The 22,941-nt window shown below is 38.3% G+C and overlaps 1 protein-coding gene across 7 annotated transcripts in view; it reads left to right on the forward strand.

Annotated features, from left to right (window-relative positions):
• Positions 1-21,313, forward strand: part of LOC149569530 (uncharacterized) — a 192,944-nt gene extending 171,631 nt beyond the window's left edge. For all 7 annotated transcript variants that reach the window (XM_089822208.1, XM_089822206.1, XM_089822207.1 and 4 more), the window contains one exon: positions 20,468-21,313. The gene's annotated coding sequence lies outside the window, so the exon portion shown is untranslated. The remainder of the gene's footprint in view (positions 1-20,467) is intronic.
• Positions 21,314-22,941: the final 1,628 nt, after the last annotated feature.

Below are 22,941 nucleotides of genomic sequence, written 5' to 3' on the forward strand. Positions count from 1 at the left end.
AAAAAGGGGACGGCTAGCTGTACCCAGTACGAAAAGGGGACGTCTAGCCATCCCTCGACCGTATCGGGTATGGTTGGCCATCCCCCTCTTTTGTGTGCATGAAACTTAAAAAAATAAACATTAAAAAATGTTTAAAAGCCTCCATCTTCGTCGGTTAGTGGGCGCCACTCCTCCAAAAGCCCTAAAATGTTTATACTCTACACATTTAAGTTGTTTTAACATATGTTTGGTTTTCATTTTATGTTGCAGCGGGCTGGAGTTTTCATTTTGCAAGTAAAGGAGGTAATATTTTTGCTTCCAAGAGCTTGACCAAGGGTTTGATCTTCTATTTTGTCCATCAAGTAAGTAAAAAACTTTTTATACTTCCATCTATCATTTTTTAGATAAATTTGCAGCTTGCAAAGTCTGATTTTTTTAATTTTTTCATTGTTTCAGCTCATATATCTATTGCATATTTAAACACAATGAGCAGTAGTGGAAGTACAAGTAGTAGTAGTGAAGAAGAAAATGTAGGAGTTGATGTTGCTAGTAGTGACACTAGGCCAAAACCTAATCCTAAAGCTGATTTGTTTAAATGCCCTTCAGCCATTATGAAGAATTTTAGAAAGGGTCCTTTTAGTAGGAAAAAACCTCTTCTCTAATATGTCACACCTCGACCAAAAGATAAAAAGAATTCGGGAGGGACTAGGGTGTGGGATTGCCATGTTTGTCTCGATGATTTTAGGGGCAGCTATACTAGAATGAAGTCACATTTTTAAGGTGTTTCATGCCAAGGAGTCAAAGCTTGTCCTAACTTGACTGATGAACAAAAATTAGAATGCCAAAGATTGCACTTAGAGGTTGAAATGGAGGGGCAAAATTTGACAGTGACATCACCATCTATTCCCTCACAATCATCTAAGCAAATGTCATCCGCCATTGGTACTAGTGGTAGCCCTACTGGGTCTAGAGGGAAGAGAAAGATGAGTAGTGGTGAGAAGGGCTCAGTGGAATGTATGTTTAATGCACAGGCAAAGGAAAAGTGTGAGGCATCCATTGGTAGATTCTTTGTTGCTAATGGTATCCCATATAATGCAACCTGTTCCACTTATTTTAAACAAATGGTGAAAGATATTTTGAGCATGAAATCCTCATTTGTACCCCCTGGTGAGCATAAGCTATGAATCACTATCCTAGATGAAGAGTACTCAAAGGTTGCTTTGTTATTTGAGGATATGAAACGCACTTGGGTTAGGACGGGCTGCTCTATTGTGATGGATGGGTGGATTGATGTTAGACATCGACCACTCATCAATATCATTGTCACATCCCCTACTGGCTCTTTTTTTTTGAGAGCCATAGATTCCCCAGGAAAGAAGAAGGATGTAGAATTCCAGTTCACCATTTTGCGAGATGCCATAGAGGAGATTGGGTCATCTAGTGTTGTACAGGTTATCACAGATTCTGCACCTGTGTGCAAATCAGTTGGTTTGCTTATAGGCACATATTTTGGACCTCTTGTTGTGTTCATTCCTTGAACAATGCATTGAAGGACATAGGGAAGATTGAATAGGTGAAACAGGCGGTGCTAAAAGCTAAAGAAGTGCAAATGTTTATTTGCAACCACCAGACTTCACTTGCTCTATTCAGGTCCTCTAAGAAGGAGTTCTGCAAACCAGCTGAGACAAGGTATGTCAATTATAATTATAGTTTACTTTTAGTTTGTTTTAACTTTAAGTTATTTAAATTTTTTTTTTTATAAGTTTACTTACATGTGATGCTTTTAGTTTTAAATTTTAATCATTAATGTTTAAGTTTATATTTATAATTTATAATTGTTGCTATAGGTATTGCACATATTTCATCTTGATGGAGAGGATGATTGAGGTGTATGAGGCGCTTCAATTGATGGTGGTGAATCCAGAGTGGGGACGATGGCCTCATTCTAAGTCCTCTGAAGGAAAAGCGGTGATGCAAAGGATCCTTGATGAGAGTTGGTGGTTCACAATGAAGTAAGTTGCCGATTTTTAAATTTACTATTAGTCTTTTGCTTGCTGATTTTCCTACTAATAGTCTTAAAATTCTAATTCTGATTTTTATTTTTGTTGGCATCTTGCTCTTGCAGATATATTTGCTCTGTCATAGCACCCATCGTTGATGTCATTAGATATGCTAATATTGATGCTCCTAGTTTGGGAGAGATCTATGAGACTATTGATAGCATGTGGGCTAAGATGAAGAGAATTGTTGCAGCAAAGGATCCTACATTGGGCTTTTATGAGGAGCATATTAGGCCTATTGTGATGCGGAGGTGGAACATGATGAATACCCCGCTTCAGATGGCAACCTTTGCTCTAAATCCCAAATGGTATGCACAGTTGGGTGGAAGGGGCCTCCCTTGTGATGATCTTGAGGTTTTGGATGGCTTCACAAGAGCAGTTGATAAGATGTATTCAGCTGAAGATGCCTCTTCTCTTTGTGCACAGTTCCTTGACTTCACCAACCTTCGTGGCCCAAACTTGAGTAAGCCACAAGCAAGTTGGATATAGTTGTTTTAGCAGAGAAAGATCCTATTGGATGGTGGACCTGGTATGGGAGAGATACACCTAAGTTAAAAATACTTGCCAGTCGCCTCCTTTCACAAGTTGCTAGTTCCTCAGTTGCAGAGATGAATTGGTCCACATATTCATATATCCACTCTATCAAGAGGAATAGACTTACCTCGAAAAGAGCGAAGAAGCTAGTGACAGTGCATCATGCTCTTCAATTTGCCGATCGTTAGACTCTAGAGTATAGGCAGACACCAACTTTGCAATGGGATGTTGAGCCTGAGGATGTGGCCCAGATAGATGAGGATGACACAACACCAAGATTGGTTGGGGTTCCATTAGATGAGACTATGCTTCCTGTGGAGGATGATAGTGAGGACTCTGATTTTGATAATATGGTAGTAGAGGTAGAATAGGAGCAGCAGTCTGCTTCATTTTTCTATGTTTTGCTTTTTATGTTGAACATTGACATGATTATGATACATTGATAATTTGATACTTATTACTTTATGGCAACCCTTTACCCTTTGGGCCTATAGCTTTGGGCATATTTTGATTTTGATTTTAAGATTTATCATGCTTATCATTATGACATTAAGATATTGACAATTGTTAATGTTCATTGTTCAATGTTCACTGATATTGATATGCATTTTGACAATTGGGTACTAAAATCGGATATTATTTCCTAGATATTCAAATGTTGTATGTTATGGTTCTATAATGTTTAAATGACATGCTTTGTGCTTAGTTTCATATGAATGACATGTATATTTGCAAATTTCAATGTATATTTTAAAATTTCCCTATATATATATAGTCGTCCTTGTTTGCCATCCCCGCCCTGTTCCCAAAATCGCTAAAAAAATTTGCCGTCCCGGAAACCCGTCTCGAAGTCCCCCGTCATCCCCGTACCGGAAACTTGGGGGAACATAGATTGAATGTGACTCCTTCGTGTGTTATTGTTGCTATTATTATTTCTTCCTCGTCTATTGTTGTTGTAACCTTGTGGGTATGCATTGTAATTAGACCTCTTGGTGGTGTAAGTAGGGTTGCCTGTTCCCTTGTCAAGAGCACTTGAGTTCTCCGTACCTTCAGGTTGCACATGCATTCCTTGACTTAGTTTTGAGCACCTTACAAATGTCACAAAACAATTTCTTGGGACTTCCAACTCTTGTCTGCCCCTCACTTTTGAACTTTGTGCACTACACTTCCTTGTTCTCTTTCTCTTTCTCTACTCTCATTTCCTTCATCATCCTCATCATGTCCTTTCAGAGTGCCTCAATTGTTTGGGGTTCTCCTTCACTATCACCATCCGTACTATCATCATTGCTCCTTCCCTAACGACGTCTCATTTTCATTCTCAGTGTCCATTGCTTGACTAAATGCCTCCGTGAAGGATGATGGGGTAACTTCATTTTTTTTTCTAAATCAAGGGAGGTCAATTCCTCGATAAACCAACTTTCCTTCAATCCGTTCGCAAGTTGGCTTTCCAACTTACCAATGAGGTCCTTTAACCTACAATAGTAGGCTCGAATTCTCTCTCTTTTCCTTGACGAGTATTTGATATTTTCACTATCACTTTGTCATCATCACAAAGTAGTTTGAATTCAGCTTGGAATGGTTATTTCAGATTGTTCAAAGTTGTTTTGGTTGTCTATGTAGGTCCATATACCAATTAATTCCTATTCCTCAGTGTGGCTGGAAAAGCTTTCAACCAATAATCTTCATCCTCTTGACTGCTCACCTCACATATGGTTACAAATGTGTTACAATGGCAAACTGGATCTTCCGAACCATCTCCACCGAATTTCGGAAGCTTTTGCTTCTTCTGGGTGTTTACCATTCTTTTCCTATGATCGATACCTTGTACATAATTTTGCTCTAGTGGGTTGGTTCCTTTGTTGCGTCCTTGTGCTTCTCTTGCAGCTTTAGGCACGTGCGTCCCCCCTTCACTTTCACATCTATCATAGATGCCTCGGTAGTCGTGATACTCCCTCCTCCCTGAGTTTCTGCTTCTATTTGCCCTATTGTTGGTTGTTCTAATATGACAATATTTCTAATGCCACGCACAATACTTTCGAATATGTTTTCAACCTCTCCTTCAAGGTTCCTTTCTTCACTATTGGCTTCCTTTGAGTGCTCAGATTTTTCTATCTGAGAGGAGTTACTCTCCCAATTGTTTGCCTTCGACCCTTCTAATGCCTCGTACAATAGTTTCTAATGCCAGTGAGTGTTAACTCTCTTGTAGTATCTTCCCACTCTTGTCATGTGGGTGATGCCTCAGTAATCATATAGGTGTCACTGTAGCCAAAAGGATTGAGAGATCTCCTCACGAGTTGTTGTAGCCGTCTTCACCTCTTGATCTATTCTTGGATTAGTAGAAACCTCCTTTTGGTAGTTTCTACTTCTTTGCTTTTTCTTGTCCTCTCATGCGTTGCCTTCTATGCTTATTTGGTAGGGGCATTATTAATTGGAAGGGCCAAAGGTACAACACCTACTTGCAAAGCGTGGTTCTTCTTCGTTTCGGTTCCTCTCCTCATACCGTTGTAGTATCGGTTGTGTCCGATTTTCTCTCCCTTTCCTTAGCTATTCTTGGAACTTGAGTAGTGTTTGAGCCAACAATATCAGAAGGCTACATAGAAGAATGTGCATAGGAGTGCTCATGGTGAGTTTGGCTTGTACCGTGCTGGGAAGGACAACTATCTGCTCCACCTCTTGCCACATGTACTTGTCAACCGCTACGTCCCATGCTTGCACCATGTCCTATGTCAACTGGTCCTCTCGTGTCACTTTGTTCTCATTGTCAACATCATTCTCTGTTATCAGTACTTGCTGGTTGAAGAAATGACCCATTATGCCACCATACCGCCTATTCTTTCTTCCTTAGACCTCCAAGTTTGAACTTAGGCGACAGTTGCAAAATGTTAGATGCATAACTCAAACTAGATTATGCAGTACATTCAGAATTAATCATTAAAGCATGCTACATTATACACTACAATTGGCTAATAGTAATAAGTAGAGATGGCACAAAATCACATAACACATAAATGGGTAGAATGATGCCTTTATTCATAGCCTAATAGTTCCAATATTGACAACCATGAATTGTCCTGATTCCCATACAAATAGTGCTTCGAGTTGGTTATGGTTACCAACTATTGGCAATCAACACCATTTTGAAACAATTAATTTAGTTTGTTTCCCTTAGCTAACAGAAGTGTTATTTATCGCCTGCACTTTGGTGCAACTGCCTCGGCTTGGTGATCTGACTACAAGGTTTCAATTGCCTCACTCGGTGATCTATTGAGTACACTTATAACCTGCCTCAAGTCGGCAATTTGTTCACTCATAGGATGCCTCAACAACCCATTCAAGGCTCACAACCAGCAGCAATTCCTTTTTGAGCTATCTTGCACATTTCCTTTGCAATTGTGTGTCAGATCCTCACTCTGCCACCCCAAAAAAATACTCTTAGGGATTTTTAAACTCAGTAGCAAAGATCTATAAAATACTTCTCTGATACTATCTAATGCAGTCATGACAGGAGGATCCTCAATGAGGATAGTCCAAAGAGTGCAGCAATGGTCTTGCAATGGAAACAACAACAAGAACATGAAACTGAGAACATGCAATTCCAGATGTTCGCATTAACACAAATTATAAAATTTACATACAATTGGCCAGCAACATCTGATTTCAAATTAAAATACAGACTTCTTTGCTCTTTGATCTTTTAAGAATTATTCTGCTAACTGCCTCCCTAACAGTGATCAAATGCCTCAATATATAGAGCCTATGGAAAAACATGTTGGCCAAGAAAGATTACTTTTCCAAGGGAAGAAAAACATAATACCAAATATAGGTCAAGACCTAAATCTCGAAGAACTTAACCAACACGATCTGGAATGAAATGCGACGCATAGGTAGGTCAACCAAGAGCCCGGGATCATTGAATGATAAGCCACAAAGCTTCACAGTTCACCGAATTGCTTCGTATGATCGGAAACCTCCAGCTTAGCTATTTAACATGAAGAAAAACAAATTTGAGCAAGAATCCAAGAGATATCCACTGTGAAGAATCAGATTGAGGTGTGAACCTGGACAAAGATAACACATGATGTCCAAACATGCCTTGAGATTTGCAACAACAACTAAGCCAACTCAAAGGAACGCCACATAAAACATTGAAACTGATAAAACAGGAACACCTGAGAACAAATAGCTTTTTGATTGATGCTAGATTGCCACGAGCCAAGGATGCTCCTGTATCAGCAACCAGAGAAAGTATTATTAGAAACAGCATCAATCTTTGAAGTTGCATGAATATAAGTTGAAATCTGAAACAACTTATCACCTAAATTGATATTTCTTCATTTGCATTTTTATATTGTAAATCAGACATAGCAAAGCCAATTGCTGCAAGCAATAGCATATTAGTTGCATATGCCTGTTGTCTATATCAGAAATAGCATTATTGTATTTAATCATATATCAGAAGCAGCATACTTCTATCACTATTATTTCATAATGATATACTAGACATTGCTATTAGTCATATTGATCTCTATATTATATTACAAATATATATTGTTGACTGAATCTGAAGTAGTAGTTAATATTTCACATAATCTCCATTACTTAGCCCAAGTGTAATAATTTGATAAAGTGTGAGAAGTTGATGTACTTATCCCGATATTCTAGGATAACCTAAAATTGAATATTACAAGGCAATGTCAAAATAAGGTTGAGGATAATACCACTAGTGGGGGTTTGGAGGCAGCACCCCTTGCGGAGTCTGGGGACAACACGCCATTTTCAAAACCACAAAAATCTTCATGGCACACACAATTCATATTTTCATTCAAATCCTAGATGGACATGTCATTAACCAGAAAAACATTGAAAATTTACGAGTTAAAAAAAAAATGGTTAAGTGTTAGGCCAAACTTGCCATGACTCAACAAGTCTATGCAAGTTCTCCAAAACCTTGACGAGTTTGGGAAAGACTCAGCTCTTTACACATTGCATACAACATTTAGTATTTAATTTTTATAATTCAAGAATCAAGCTCAATACATGTGTTATTAAAAAAATGTTGAAGTTAATATATAGTGCGATAGCATCAAATGGAAAACAATAAAAAAAATACATACTTGGAGAGAACTTTAATTGGAAGAGGCTGCAAGAAAAAGGAGCTTTGACAATGTAGATACCACCACTCATCAACACCATCCTATATGCATTTCATGTTTTTTTGAAAGATATGAATTGGCCAAACTTGCTCAAGACAATACTTCCAATTTATTCATTTAGATATATCTTTTTAATGCAGCCTTATAGGCAGCTGCAATCTCCTCATCTCTATATGGTGGAATGGTCCTCAGCAATGCAAGTGTGTCTCGTTGCCATAATTTTTTGGTGAGAGAGCATTTAGTAAGAGATGTAAGTGGGTTGTTATCTTGTTCTAGCAGCCAGCAATAATTTGTTGCACAGTTTTGATTAATGTTTTCCTTGGGTCGTGCTCTTTGACTGCTTTTATTGTTCTCATTCTCTCCCTCATGGAGTTATGCCAACATAAATTTCACTCAAACATGGGTGATTATTATGGACTTGGTGAAATTGAAAACATATCTAATATGAAACCACACTACTCATGATGAATGATCTGTGCCTTTACTTTTTGGGTGCTTTTTGTGCTTGACTGACTCCATACAAGTCCACAAGTTATTGATGACCATAGAATTCAAGGCCTCTGGTACATTCAAATGTCATCTTATTGTCTGAGACGCAAATCATTTCTCAGAAACCTAGAATGTCATAAAAAAATACGTCACATAAATTATAAAAAATACAAATTTAAAACTACCTTCAACCCCAAGTTGGAGAAGGTCCTGAATATGGCTTGTAACAAATAATGATTAGTTACAAAGATTTGAATCTCCTCGATCTTCGTGTAGACTTCTTTGGCCCCATTTTGTGTGCCAGTATTTTCCAAAGTTAAATTGTGTGGGCTGCACATGGTGTTCAAAAAATTTGATTATAAGTAGCCTCCACGATTGGCCAAATTGGTCTACAATTAATAGCATTGTTTGTTATTATTTGGACAGCATTTTTAGGCTTCACTATCTGAGTAGTTTCTATGAGGATAATGACAATGAAACCTGCATCTTGTCACTTGTCTCTCACAATCCATTGCCTTCAAAAAGATTGCTCCTTTAGGGGACACTGCTATAATGTTGATTATTTGTCTATGCATGAAGTTCAAAAAAACTGAAACTTAGTTAACTTTTTTATTTTATAAAGCTCCTGAATTTCTTTTTAAAAACTTCAAAAATCTTGAATAATGTATCTTTCTCCTCCAACGTTTGCTAAGCCTTTGGTGCATCTTACTGGTTTATAGCCTTCACCTTCTGAAAAAAGAAGCAACCATCAAAACCCAAAAGTCGTAGCTTTGAGAAAAAATGTGAAAATGGTGTTTTGTTTTAGATGATATGAGTTGCAATGACCAAATCAGAGGAAGTTATGGTAGACCTATGCATTTGTAATGATCTCTACTAGTTCTGATCAATGAGTTCGAATCTGGACTTAAAGTATTTTATCAAACCGTTGTAATGAAATCACAGTCCACATAAAGTATTTTATCAAACCGTTGCATATATGCATACTACACATATCACCTTACTGATTACCAATACAATCGCTATGAGATGACAATGTTAATCAATGATATCCAAACTTCAATCAATTAGAATTAGACTGAACTTAGAATTCACTAATCATGCCGTACATTCATGACTATAAATCAAGGGTTCTTAAGCTAAGCACAGATGTTAAGATAACAAACTTTACAATATTAGCAATGTAAAATGTAAAGAGTACAGGAAAGATATAAAGTGGACAGACCTATAGCGATAGCGAATACCGTTGAGAGAGTTTATGAAGGTGTTAAGCACCCAACTCGTCACCACTTCCATGTAATCAACCAACCCGCCGTCTATTACTGTATTACTTTGCCACTCGTACTGAGGTAGGGAGCTGACTCAACCCGTGGAGCGGAGCAATGCCAAGGCTGTCGCCAACTGCAGATGCTGTGAAGCCAATTAGAAACTCTTCCGTGTTTACTTCCTGACGTCACTCTTATACTCAGCCCGTCAAGGTGTATACTACCCTGAAGTTCTTCCAATTCCGCTGCTGTTCTGATTAATCATGCCTTCTGGTCACTACTGGAAGCGTGACATTCACGTGCAAGACAATACTGTGGAAAGGCACAAACTGTTTGTCTTATACCGCCACCCACGAACTTCATTACATGCAAGGGATTGCCACTATATAAATTCTGGAGAGATAATACTCACGGGAGGATTCCATTATTATCTTCGACACCTGAAGTAGTTGCTTCTTGACCGCCATTCAACCTTAACTAATGATTCTGCCAATGTTGATATTAAATGACCAATGCCTATTTCACTGTAACAAATACTTCCAGACTGATGCGAAGTCACTGCCCATTAGCTGATTATTGCCTGAATGGTACGATAATTCCAGTAAGAGGGGTTGGGGTGACGTTCAACTTCCTCAAGAACTCGAGGGGTTTCGTCCTCAGAGTTGCCCAATCACATTAAAGCGACCGTGGTAGCAATAAATTAATATGTATCATATTCATTGTGCTAAACCCAATGAAAAAACCTTTATCACCTCAGAGTGTGGGAAGAACAAATATCTTTGCAATGTGGGATCAAGACTGTTTTGTGTTCTAGTCACTTATGCCATTTTGTCCTGAAGTGACTTTAATCGATAAAGTACTTTATACTTCACTTAATAAAATAAAGTGAGTTTTACCTTAGGATTTCTCATTTAGAATCTGTTCAACTAAAACCAAACACCTGTGATTGGTAGGCATCCTAAATTACATGTCGTTAGCCTATCCAGATGGGAAGATAGACCAACTAGGCACCATTAATGCTAGTGTGGAGAAGGGGACATTACAATCCTCCCTTCTGGGATTGCTTGCCCTCAAGCAATCTCAATGCTGGATGCTTTAGAATTGACTCGCTTTCCCAAGTGGCATCCCCATAAGGTAGATCCTTCCATCGAATCAGATATTCCTTGATAGCCCTGTTACATAGCTTCCTCTCTCTGACCTCTATCACCTTTGCTGGAACTAATACAAGCTTCCCTTCCTCATCGAGTGGTGGCAATTCCATGGAGGGTACTGTATGCTGGCAATCGCTTTGTTGAGACATGAAATGTGGAACACATTATGAATTCTGCTGTCCTCAGGTAAATCTAGCTCATAGGTGACCTCCCCAACCATCGTAGTAATGTGATAGGGGCCAAAAAATATGGGCTGAAGTTTTTGAGACCCACTCTTCTTCAAGGAACTCTGCCTGTACGATTGGAGACGGAGATAAACCACATCACCCAACTCAAAACTCTGGTCAATCAGACGACGATTAGTGTACATCTTTTGCTGATTTTGGGCTTGTAAAAATTTCTCCTGAAGAAATCTAAGGATATCTTGCTGACCTTGTATTCAATCCCGTGCTAGAGGTGCCCTACTGTTTTGCAAAGGCAGGTCTATGAATGTTAGGGGCCTGCTTCCATAGAGAGCATGAAATGGAGACATCTGAATGAACATGTGGTAGGAAGAGTTGTAAGAGTACTCTCCTAAATACAACCACTTAACCTAGGCTCTCTGCTGTCCTGCTACATAGCTTCGGAGATAACCTTCCATCCATTTGTTAACTATCTCAATTTGTCCATCCGTCCGGGGGGTGGTAACTTGTGTTGGGTGTCAACTCCGTACTGGTCAATCTGAACAGTTCCTACTAGAAAGTGCTAAGGAACTTGCTATCCTTGTCACTCACAATGGTGCGAGCAAGACGATGTAAATGAAAAACCTCTTGAAATAATAACTCAGCTACTTGAGAAGCTGACCAATCTGCTAAAATGGTGAAGAAGTGAGTGAACTTTGTTAACCTATCCACCACCACAAAAATGGAATCCTTGCCCTGCACCCTAGGCAACCTTTTAATAAAATCCATGGAGATACTCTCCCATTTTTGCGCCAGAACGGGGAGGGGCTATAATAACCCGACTGGAAACTCATGCTCTGACTTGTTCTTTTGACTAGTTTGACACTCTTTGATATGCTGGAGGACATTGTCCTTGAGGCCCTTCCATGAGAATCTTTCCCTAACCTATCTATAGGTTTTGAAGAATCCTAGGTGTCCTACTGAGGTGCATCATGTAGAGTTTCCATAATCTTACTTTTGAGTTTAGATCCTGGTACGAGGTAAATGCGATCCTTATAAAAAATTACATCATCTATTACCTTATACCTATTGTCCTAAAGCTGTCCATCCATAATCTGACAAGCTTAAGTATTCCTAGAATACTCAACCAACAACTGAGACTTCCAATCTGCTGAAATCTCAGATATAGCACACAATATTCCGCTACTAAGGGTCTTCTGGAAAGTGCATCAGCAACTACGTTGCTCTTACTTTTGACGTACTCAATGTCAAAAACATAGGCCTGAATTTTGCTGACCCACTTTTGTTCTCTCTCATTAGGATCCTTCTGTTCTAGGAAGTAGCGCAAACTATTGTGATCCGTCCTAACTGTGAATTTGCCCCCCACTTGGTACTGTCTGAACTTGGCTAGAGCATGCACAATAGCCAACATCTCCTTATTGTAAGTGGAGTACAGTCTCTCGCTATCCTTTGGCATTCTGCTCTCATAAGCAATCGGATGTCTATCCTGCATGAGGATTTCACCAATACCACTCCCTGAAGGATCGCACTCAAGAACAAATGGTCAAGAGAAATCCGGTAGTGCCAAGACTGGGCATGTGCTCATCACCTGTGAACCTATCAAAGGTCTCCTTTGCCTCAATTGTCCATCTAAAAGCCCCTTTTTGTGTGAGGTTGGTGAGGGGAGCTGCTATCTGAGAGAAACCTCTAGCAAACCTCCTATAGTAAGAGTAAATACCAATGAAATCTCACAAGTCTGATACACTCCTCGGTGGTGGCCAATCTAGGATTGCCTGAATCTTTTGTTGATGTACCTTCACCCCATTTACACCAATCATGTGACCAAGGTAAAGAATCTCGATCAACCCGAACTCACTTGGACTCAGCAAACGAGTGCTCCTCCATGATACTGAGTACCTCATCTAGATGTTGCAAGTGCTCCTCCCAAGTCCTGCTGAAAATCAATATGTCATCAAAAAATACTAATATGCTTTTCCGCAGCTGCTTACGAAAAATGTGGTTCATACATGACTGAAATTTAGCTGGCGCATTAGTGAGTCCAAATGGCATAACCAAGAACTCGTAGTGACCATAATGACATCGAAAGGCTGTCTTATGCACATCCTCCTCGCGAACCCGTATTTGATGGTACCCTAATCTGAGATCTATCTTTGAAAAGTAAACTGCCCCATGTAACTCATCTAGAAGTTCATCGATGCGGGGAATTGGGAACTCGTTCTTGATGGTCCTCTTGTTGAGAGCATGGTAATGAATACACATGCGTAGAGTGCCATCCTTCTTCTTCACCAATACAACTGAAGAAGCAAAGGGACTGGAGCTAGGCCTAATGTGTCCCATGTCTAAAAGCTCCTTAATCTTCTTTTCTATCTCCTTATAATGCCTGGGATGACAATACAGTGTCGTGATGACGGGTTTGGCACCCTTCTCCATGATATGGTCAAACCCTCTCCCTGGGGGAATACTTGGAGGTATGTGTTAAAAAATCCTGTTGTGCTTATCAAGCACTGACTGAATGTCAATGTGAAGTTGCTGTCCTGAGTCTAAGGTAGCCATAGAGGAAATGAAACAGTGTGCTGCCCACTCCATGTCATCATGCCTTATAATGGCCTCCATCCTATGGGCTGAAATCAATCTACCCTTCTGGCATAGCCTTGAGGATAACCTATTGGCCATCCTGTAAGAACTCCAATTGCATCTTCTTGTGATCAATCGTATATTTGCCTATGGTTTGTAACCACTGTCTCCCCAACATGGCATCTAGTCCATCTAAATCCACCACATAAAAATCTGCCTCAAGAAGGAAATCATCAAAATGAATTGGAAGTCTTGACACCTTCCCTGCACATTTCAATCTCTTACCTATTGCCACTCTAACCTCAAACTCAGGTATGTCATCAATTTGTAACCTCCTCTTGGTAACCCATCGTGAGCTTATGAAGTTATGCGAGGCACCTGTATCCAAGAGACATAATACGCTGTCCTCTAACAATTCCTTTCAAACAAAAGGGGTATCCTGTGGGATCGCTAGAAAGTGATGCTATGATAGGAGGCTGCCCCTGGGTACCTTCCTTCTTCCTCCCTCTAGGTGGTCCGCTCTCGTTCTCCTCCTCATCACTACCATCAACATCGTTGCCCTCCTGCTACTCATCCTCCTCTGAAAGCACCTCTACATAATGTATCTTGTCTTTGCCAAGGCATCTATGATCCAGTGTCCATGGCTTTTTGCAAGTGAAGCATAGCTTCTTCCTCCTAAGTTCATTTGTGTCTCAAAGTCCATTCTGGGAGGTGTAGCCTTATGCTGCTTTTTGTTCTTTTGGAAAGAAGTGGTCCCCTTATACGTCTTCTTAGGAGGCTGTAATATCGAAGAGAGTGACTGTAGATTGTGTGTGATCTTAATAGCATCATCCAGAGTGTTTGGTTTAAGTACCTTAACCAAACCTCTATATCTATCCTGTAAACCCTTGGTGAACAACATTACTTTACACTGTTCTGTCATGTCAGGAACCATTACTGAGATCTACTGAAACTCGTCAATGAAATCATTTAGAGATCTGCCCTGTCATAGCTGTGCCAAAACCTTGTAATAGACCTCTATATCCTTCCTGTCAAAGTGAGTAATCAACTTAGAGTTGAAAGTCTCATATGATGTAATGAGACCATGATCCTAGGTAACTAACCCGTGGTGCCACCAATCATAAGCCACTCTCTCTAAGTGCATCGTAGCAAATTTGATGGCTTCTGTCTCTAACATAGGTTTGAGTTTTAGGTATGTGTCTAACTTGTGAATCCAAGCTCTTGCAGATGTCTTACTATTGCCATCGATAGCAGGGAGGGATAATTTGTTCATAGCAAGTTTTAAGTTTCTGTTTGGTGCTCTAGGCCTCCTATCCTACTGTTGTCTATCTGACTCCCTTTTCTGATTTAGATATTGGACAAATGACATATTTTGTTTAATAGGACCACAAAATGAATCTCATTCATCATACATTGCCATAACATTGTCTGGTGGTAAATTTGGTGCTGCTGGTGGTGTTGCCTCTTCCTTTGCATTAAAAACTGGCATTAAAGGTCTGTCAGTGTTTTGTGTGGGAGCCCTAATAGCTCGGGGTGAACCAGCTACACCACTATCACCACTGTGATGGCTCAGAGCTCTCTTGTTAACAGGGGCTAATTGTTGTATATTAATTGCAAGTTTCTGAAGAGCATTAGGTATGTTATTCTGCTCATCTCTAATAGCCTGCAATGTTTCCCTAACTTCCTTGTCCGATTTAGTTTCATTATGTGCCATTTGAATGTTGTTTACCTGTTCTGCCTACTCAAAATGATCAACCTGTTTAGTTTGTTCAACTTGTTCACCTGTTCCAAAAACCAATTCCTCATCCACTGAATAAGTATCCTTAATATCAATTTGTTCAAAAGACCCTACTTGTTCCGATTGGAGGTGACAGAAATTATAAAGTTTTTTCTTCATACCCCACTATCATTTTACTTTTGGGCTAGCCCACAAGATGGTAGGGCCTGTGGCTCTGATACCACTGTAATGATCTCTACTAGTTCTGATCAATGAGTTCGAATCTAAACTTAAAAGTATTTTATGAAACAGTTGTAATGAAATCATAGTCCTTCAGCATTTATGCATACCACACATATCACCTTATTGATTACCAATACAATTGCTATAAGATGACAATGTTAATCAATGATATTCGAACTTAAATTAATTGGAATTAGATTGAACATAGAATTCACTAATCATGCCGTACATTCATGACTGTAAATCAAGGGTTCTTAAGCTAAGCATAGACATTAAGATGACAAACTTCACAATATTAGCAATGTGAAATGTAAAGAGTACAGGAAAGATATAAAGTGGATAGACCCGTAGCGATAGCGAATGCCGTTGAGAGAGTTTATGAAGGCGTTAAGCACCCAACTTGTCACCACTTCCAGGTAATCGACCAACCCGCTATCTGTTACTGTATTACTCTACCACTCGTATTGAGGTAGGGAGCTGACTCAACCCATGGAGGGGAGCAAAGCCAAGGTTGTCGCCAACTACAGATGTGGTGAAGCCACGTAGAAACTCTTCCATATTCACTTCCTGACGTCACTCTTATACTCAGCCCGTCAAGGTGTATACTACCTTGAAGTTCTTCCAATTCCGCTGCTGTTTTGATTAATCATGCCTTCTGGTCACTATTGGAAATGTAACATTCATGTGCAAGACAATACCTTTGAAAGGCACAAACTGTCTGTCTTATACTACCACCCATGAACTTCATTACACGCAAGGGATTGCCACTATATAAATTCTGAAGAGATAATACTGACGGGAGGATTCCATTATTATCTTTGACACCTGAAATAGTTACTTCTTGACCACGGTTCAACTTTAACTAATTATTCTGCCAATATTGACATTAAATGACCAATGCCTATTTCACTGTAACAAATACTTACTTCCAGACTGATGTGAAGTCATTGCCCATTAGTTGGTTATTGCCTGAATGCTACGATAATTCTAGTAAGAGGGGTTGGTGTGACGTCCAACTTCGTCAAGAACTCTAGGGGTTTTGTCTTCATAGTTGCCTAGTCACATTAAAGCGACCGTGGTAGCAATAAATTAATATCTATCATATTCATTATGCTAAACCCAATGAAAAAACCTTTCCTTTATCACCTCGAAGTGTGGGAAGAACAAATCTCTTAGCAATGTGGGATAAAGCATGTTTCGTCTTCTAGTCACTTAAGCCATTTTGTCTTGAAGTGAGTTTAATCAATGAAGTACTTTATACTTCACTTAATAAAATAAAGTGACTTTTACCTTAGGATTTCTCATTTAAAATCTCTTCAACTGAAACCAAACACCTGTGACTGGCAGGCATCCTAAGTTACATGCCGTTAGCCTATCTGGATGGGAAGATAGACCAACTAGATGCCATTAATGCTAGTGCGGAGAAGGGGACATTACAACATTGGGGCTATTGAAGGAGGATTGCTGCAAATGTGTATGAAATGACAATTCAATTGTTATAAATATAGATATTGATTTGTAATTATGAATCTGATAATTGTAGTCATTGAACTCCAAAGGGCAGAACATATATTGATTTTGATGTCTTTGTTTAGGATTGGGATCTTCATTATAAAGGATATGAATAGACATATTCATGAGCGGACATGTCCCCACAAGGGTATGTCTCATGAAAAGGTGCCTCTTTAGGTCGTGATCTCTAATCGGATTTCAACCCATAACAACTACAAATGATTTCCTCAATAATAGTATATATATATATAATTTAGCCGACAAAAGTTACAAAATATCAACACTCCCTCTTAGCTAGGGCAAATAAACATAGGATATGATATTTACCTCGCCATAATATCAAGAATGACATGTTTAAGAATATCCTTGATTAGAAAACATTCACCATTAGGTATCATTTCATGAGATCAAGAGTAATGGTGCCATGTCCCCAAATTTTAATGTAATAATTTAATTTAATTAACTAATTAATTGGTCCCATAATTTAAATAATATAAAAAAAAAACCTTTAATTAGTTACTTTAATTAATTAATATGGGCCCCAAGTTAATAATATTTGTATTTGTGGTTTCGATTGATTTAGTATTTATCTCGCACCGATGTTTATTTTAATTGTTTCCGTAGGTGTTGCTGTTGGCTATCTTTGTAAATCCTCAAAAGTTCCTTCGAAGGGTATTTAATCATGGCACGTAGGTAGTAGTTGGCATGCAATTTGGATTAATTTCTTTGTACTGCATTTTCTGTTAGAATTTTGTATTGTTCGCCATTTTGGAAGTGGAAGATCTTCCCTACTTGGCTATTTCGGTTTCGGTGGGATTCAACCCTCACCCTATTCCATTGGTGTATTAATTTGCTTCAAATATGGCACATTCGAAGTGCCACCTTGGTCTACTGAAATATATTATATGTTTCGGTTATAATTTGCATACCCTTGTTTTCCTTGGCATATCTCTCTACTGGTGAATGATTGGCATCTATATGATTTATGTTATTTGGAGTGTATTCAATCTCATTGATTTTTGATTCTTGAGTTGCTTGTGTCACCTGTGTACATAATACCTAGTAACCGTATGACAAATTTACTTGTTCTACTATATGGCATCACAATCCCCACTATACGACCAATATTTTGTATGGCCTCCTCCAACCATGTATGACCTCTTCCAACTCCGTACAACCTCTGTGCATATTCCACCGTACGACCAGCATTCCGCACAATGCCCCAACTCTGTACGACTTCTGCTGTATTCCATTGTACAACCAATATTACATACGGCCACCAAGTATCCTTGTTGTACGATCTTGATATCTCTATATGTCCTTCGTCGAGATCCCCTTTGGGAAGACTTTGCCTTCAAATTGAGATTGCATCAGGACAGAGATCCCCTTCAGGAAGTCATTGCCTTTGGGTCAAGATCCCCATCGGGCCAAGATGGCCTTCGGGTCGAGATTCCCTTCGGGTCAAAATTCCCTTCGGGCCAAGATGGCCTTCGGATCAAGATTGCATTCGGACAGAAATCCCCTTGGGGAAGTCATTGCCTTCTTGTTGAGGTTGCCTTCGGATAGAGATCCCCTTCTGGACGAGATCCCCTTTGGACCAAGATTATCTTCGAGCCAAGATCGCCTTCACGCTAAGTTTTCCTTCAGGGCATTATAGTGCTCAGATTGCCTCCGAACAGAGATCCCCTTCAGATTGAGATTGTCTTCGGGCTGAGATCACCTTCAGGCCAAGTTTTCCTTTGGGACATTACAAATCGCCTCCTAAATGTCACGATGTATGATATTCACCAAGTACTTTGAGTAATGGCCTCCTGAACATCAAGTCACATGATATTCACCAAATACTCTGAGTAATGGCCTCCTGAACATCAAGTTGCACGACATTCAATAGATGTTCATAAGGAACTTAATCCACCAATGCAAGATATAATCATGGCATGAAAACCAGCGAGTTCTGCAGCTTTGTCTGGGTGAAATGAGAAAAATACGAGTTCAATTTATTCTTTCATTTCGAGCCACATTTTGTCGGTGCTGTCATCATTTTAAAGTATAGTTTAATTTTTGAATTCTACTAGTACACTTTTCTTGGGTGAGTTTGGGGTCCTTGTGGTTGGAGGGGTATCTCCAAAAACTCCCTAGAATAATCCATAACATCATTTGGTAATCCAAAAAAGTATGTGTTTTGGTTTCTGACTTGTAAAATAACACAGTGTTCATATCATCCCATTTTAGCACCTAAACCCGTGATTATTTTCTTTTGTGGTACGATTCCTTATTTTGGTGCAGGTAGGTCATAGAATAAAAGACAAAGGCCGTAGGGATGAGGACAGCTTTATCCCCTCGAAGCGTTTAAGAAGCACCATCAACCCCTACTATAAGGGTGGGCACTTGAGTGGGTGAAAGCATCGACTTGTTCTTGATTGACATTTTCTTGACTAAAGGAAAACATCTCGGATTTTCTTTTGAGATTCAGTTAACTATTCATTTTTGGATGTCGGTGGTTAGTGGATGCTCATGAAAAAGTAACATTTCATGTTTTATAACAAAATTTGGCTCTAAGAGCTTGCTTATAAACCTATACAATTAATTTTTCTGGGTTATGCATGTATCATTCTACCATGATCCATTGGTGCACCAAGTTATGCAATTTGGGATGTTAAACCATGTAGATTTAGTTGTTATTGTGAGAGTGACACCTCAATGGGGTGGTTCTAATAACATTGGCTAGGATTGATGTTACTGAAGTTATAGAGTGATACCCATGTGAAGGATTGGTGGGAAAGGGGTATGTATCCAGCTAGATGTATTTGTTCATATGTAAACTTGCTTTTGCTCAAGATGTTAACGTAGGAAGTGCGGTATAGTTGGCCAAGATGTTCATGTTCATTACAAATTATTCATCTAAATGAGGTGTTTCCCTAATGCTGCAGTAGTTCTAGTTCAGTAGCTCCTATTTCCAAAATTAGTTTGTTGAATAGTATTTTATCTAGATCCCATCATGATGTAGGCTCAGTTGGGGAAGGCCATTATTGCCTTAGAACAACTTTTGTGGTATCAGCCTTTGGCTGTTTAGCGAGACAGATCTGATTGTGGGTGAGGATGGATTATTGGTCTAGAATGGGAAGGTTTGTCAGTGAGTTTTAGTTCTTTGAAAGTTGAAATTAATGAACTGAATGTATATTTATACTAGGCACACAGGTGCAATTTTTCTTTTCTAATTATATATACGTATTTTTACAAAAGTGTGTTTGACTTCTGGTTGCATTAGTAGCTTAGTTCCTCAATAACTGGTTTTATTGGTCTTGTGATTCATTTCTGTTTGCATTTTCAATTTAGTTTGGACATGCTTAGATGCAATGATGGTACTTTTAGTACTTAATATACACTCTTGATTTTTTTGCCACGTACCTTTCATTTACAAATCTATACTTTAGTACAGTATACGGGATGGAATTAGTTGCCTATTTCAAAGTGCATTTTATAGATTTTTTCTTGCACTTTCTTTCTTAAATTGCTCGCGACACATATTTCTGCCACCTAAGTTATTTTTAGCAATAATAGAAGATTGCTTATCACTTTCTCTCCTTTCTTGTGAATGCATGACCTTGCAGGGTCTCATTTGACTAGCATAATGGAGTTGAGGCTGCTTCCTGGTCAAATTAGAGGCATTTCGGCAGGGAGGATGTTCCATGGCATACATTTAATATCCTTGTTGGTTTTCTCGACACTGTTGCTTGTCCGTGTTGAGTAGCACACACAGTGGTTGGCTGCATGCAAGTCTTTGGATGCTGGGCAGTAGAAATCAGGCACATTGCAGTTTCCATATGGGTTTCTTTTTTGTCAGACCTAGTCTAGTGTGTGCATTACCTGGAATATTTCGCTGCTTTACATGAAGTGCAGGCCACATACAAGCGATATGAGAGAGTGCTCATTTTTTCGTCAAATAGCCATAACAGGTTTACATGGATTTCTGTGGCATTGTAACTAGGATGTGTCTCCAGGTGTTGGACACAGCAACATTTCGAAGACTTGAAGCATGCTGGGGAATGAAGTTAGCTGCATTTACTCAAAACATAATGAGATGTTTAATGTAACTTTAGTCTAGAAGAATTCATGGCCTCGAAAAGATCCTGTTGTACTAATAGTATCATATTCATTTTCGGCAACTATTCATTGAAATTATTCACTATGGGCAGAAAAAGGGCACTTATTGATGCCTGACCAAATTCCGGTTGACAATAAAATGGCAACTAGGAAAGATGCAAGCAATGCATACTTAACACTAATGGTTGATTGAGAATTGGCTTAATCATGATTTAAATTTGACCGCTCTCCATCCAAATCCCATATACATGTATGCTTAAAAAAGCCCTTAAGCAACTTTTATGTCGCGTTACCAATTAAGCGGATGATAATATATGCATATTGTGGTGTTAGTAAAATGCCATTTTGTTGAATTTATGCATTTTGTGGTTCAATCTCTCCAAAGTTTGAGTTCTCCTGGGAAGATTCATCCGGTATGCCAATTTTTAAATCGAAATTTAATCACATGAACAGTAGGATCCTTTATAAAAAAATTTGGTACAATGATAGTTGTTTTATGAAATCTTGTTGGTAGTTGTAGGTCAAGCCCAAATTAACACGAGAATTTTAAATATTGCAAATCATCAATGATTTCCAATAACATGTAAAATGTTGCAGTGAAGAGCCATAGTTTTATTAAACAACAAAAGCTGATAAAATGTATACGGGATCGAGTTAAACTTGGAAATACAATGGGGATGTTAACAAGCTTTGTTTTACTTATTTGGTGTTGAATTGATAACAGGATACTGATTCGATTGATGAATTTGGTGGCAAAATAGCTTTGAATATTATTGAATTTTTATACTCAGTAATGCTGAGACAAATAGCTTATGGTTAGTGCCGACCACATTATCAAATTTCATTAGCATCACTGACCAGTGAAGAAAGAGCTGTCACGTTATGCTAAATGAAATATTTTTTAATAACAAAATTTGAAAAAGAAACGAGTAAGAGCTTCTATTGATTGCAACTTTAAGACCCACTACATTAGAAAATTGAAAATCTTTGTGAAATAAATATTGTCTGATGGGATCAAAGCTTCCAAAATAACATGCCACATAAATCATATATGATTTTCGTTGAATATATTCGCTACGTGGATTGATTTGCATTCAGATTATTCCCACTATCTTCATTGGAGGCATTCGAAACCAGGTCCAATTTCTTCCTCTACGTAGGGTTCTTATTAAAGGAACGATTAATCAGTTTGAATAGATGAACAGTTAATTTTAACATAAATATTTATTTATATTCTAGGTTTGGTTGATTGTTAGTGGGGTTACTATGATCTAGGTTTGATTTGGTTGATTATAAGAAGGGTTATTATGATCTAGGTTTTGTTGATTATAGCAGGGATTTGTTTATTGTACAATTTGTTTATTAGGTAATTAAAGTGAGTTAAAAAAAACTGTAAAAAGTTTTGAAGATATTTTGAATTTAAAATATAAAATCATAATGAAGAAACCTATCGACAAACAAATATATTAAATATTTTTATTTATTTAAGTCTCTTTAATCAATAATTCAATTTTAAAGTTAGTTTAATAAAATATAAAAAATTAGTAATTAGGATTTGATATCTTACATAAGGAAAGAAGATCAGTAATCTATTTTGAAGAGGTAAAACTATTACGTAAGGAAAACAATAGTTTGGAAGTTATATTGGTCAAAAAATCATCAGCAAAGGTAATTTGTTCACAAGAAAATTTGGAACCTTTGTATGGTTGACAAAGGACATTACTTTCAAAGCTAATCAAAGAGGAGTGAGAGATTTTCTAAAGAGGATTGGAACTCACAATAGAATAGAAGACAAACCCATGCAATTAAGAGAACTAGTTATGAAAATTAAATGCTATTGTTTTGTGTGGATATTAAATAATTGAAACCACATTAAGCAATAAATTTTAATTTATCGTTACTTTCGCACATAATGTTTGGATAACTCTATTGTTTTATATATGTAAAGAAGCAAAAGGTGACGTCTCTTGAATACAACAAT

The sequence above is a fragment of the Cupressus sempervirens genome, chromosome 3 (genome assembly GCF_028749045.1).
Source record: "Cupressus sempervirens isolate cs-2001-9-10 chromosome 3, ASM2874904v1, whole genome shotgun sequence".
Taxonomy (NCBI): Eukaryota; Viridiplantae; Streptophyta; class Pinopsida; order Cupressales; family Cupressaceae; genus Cupressus; species Cupressus sempervirens.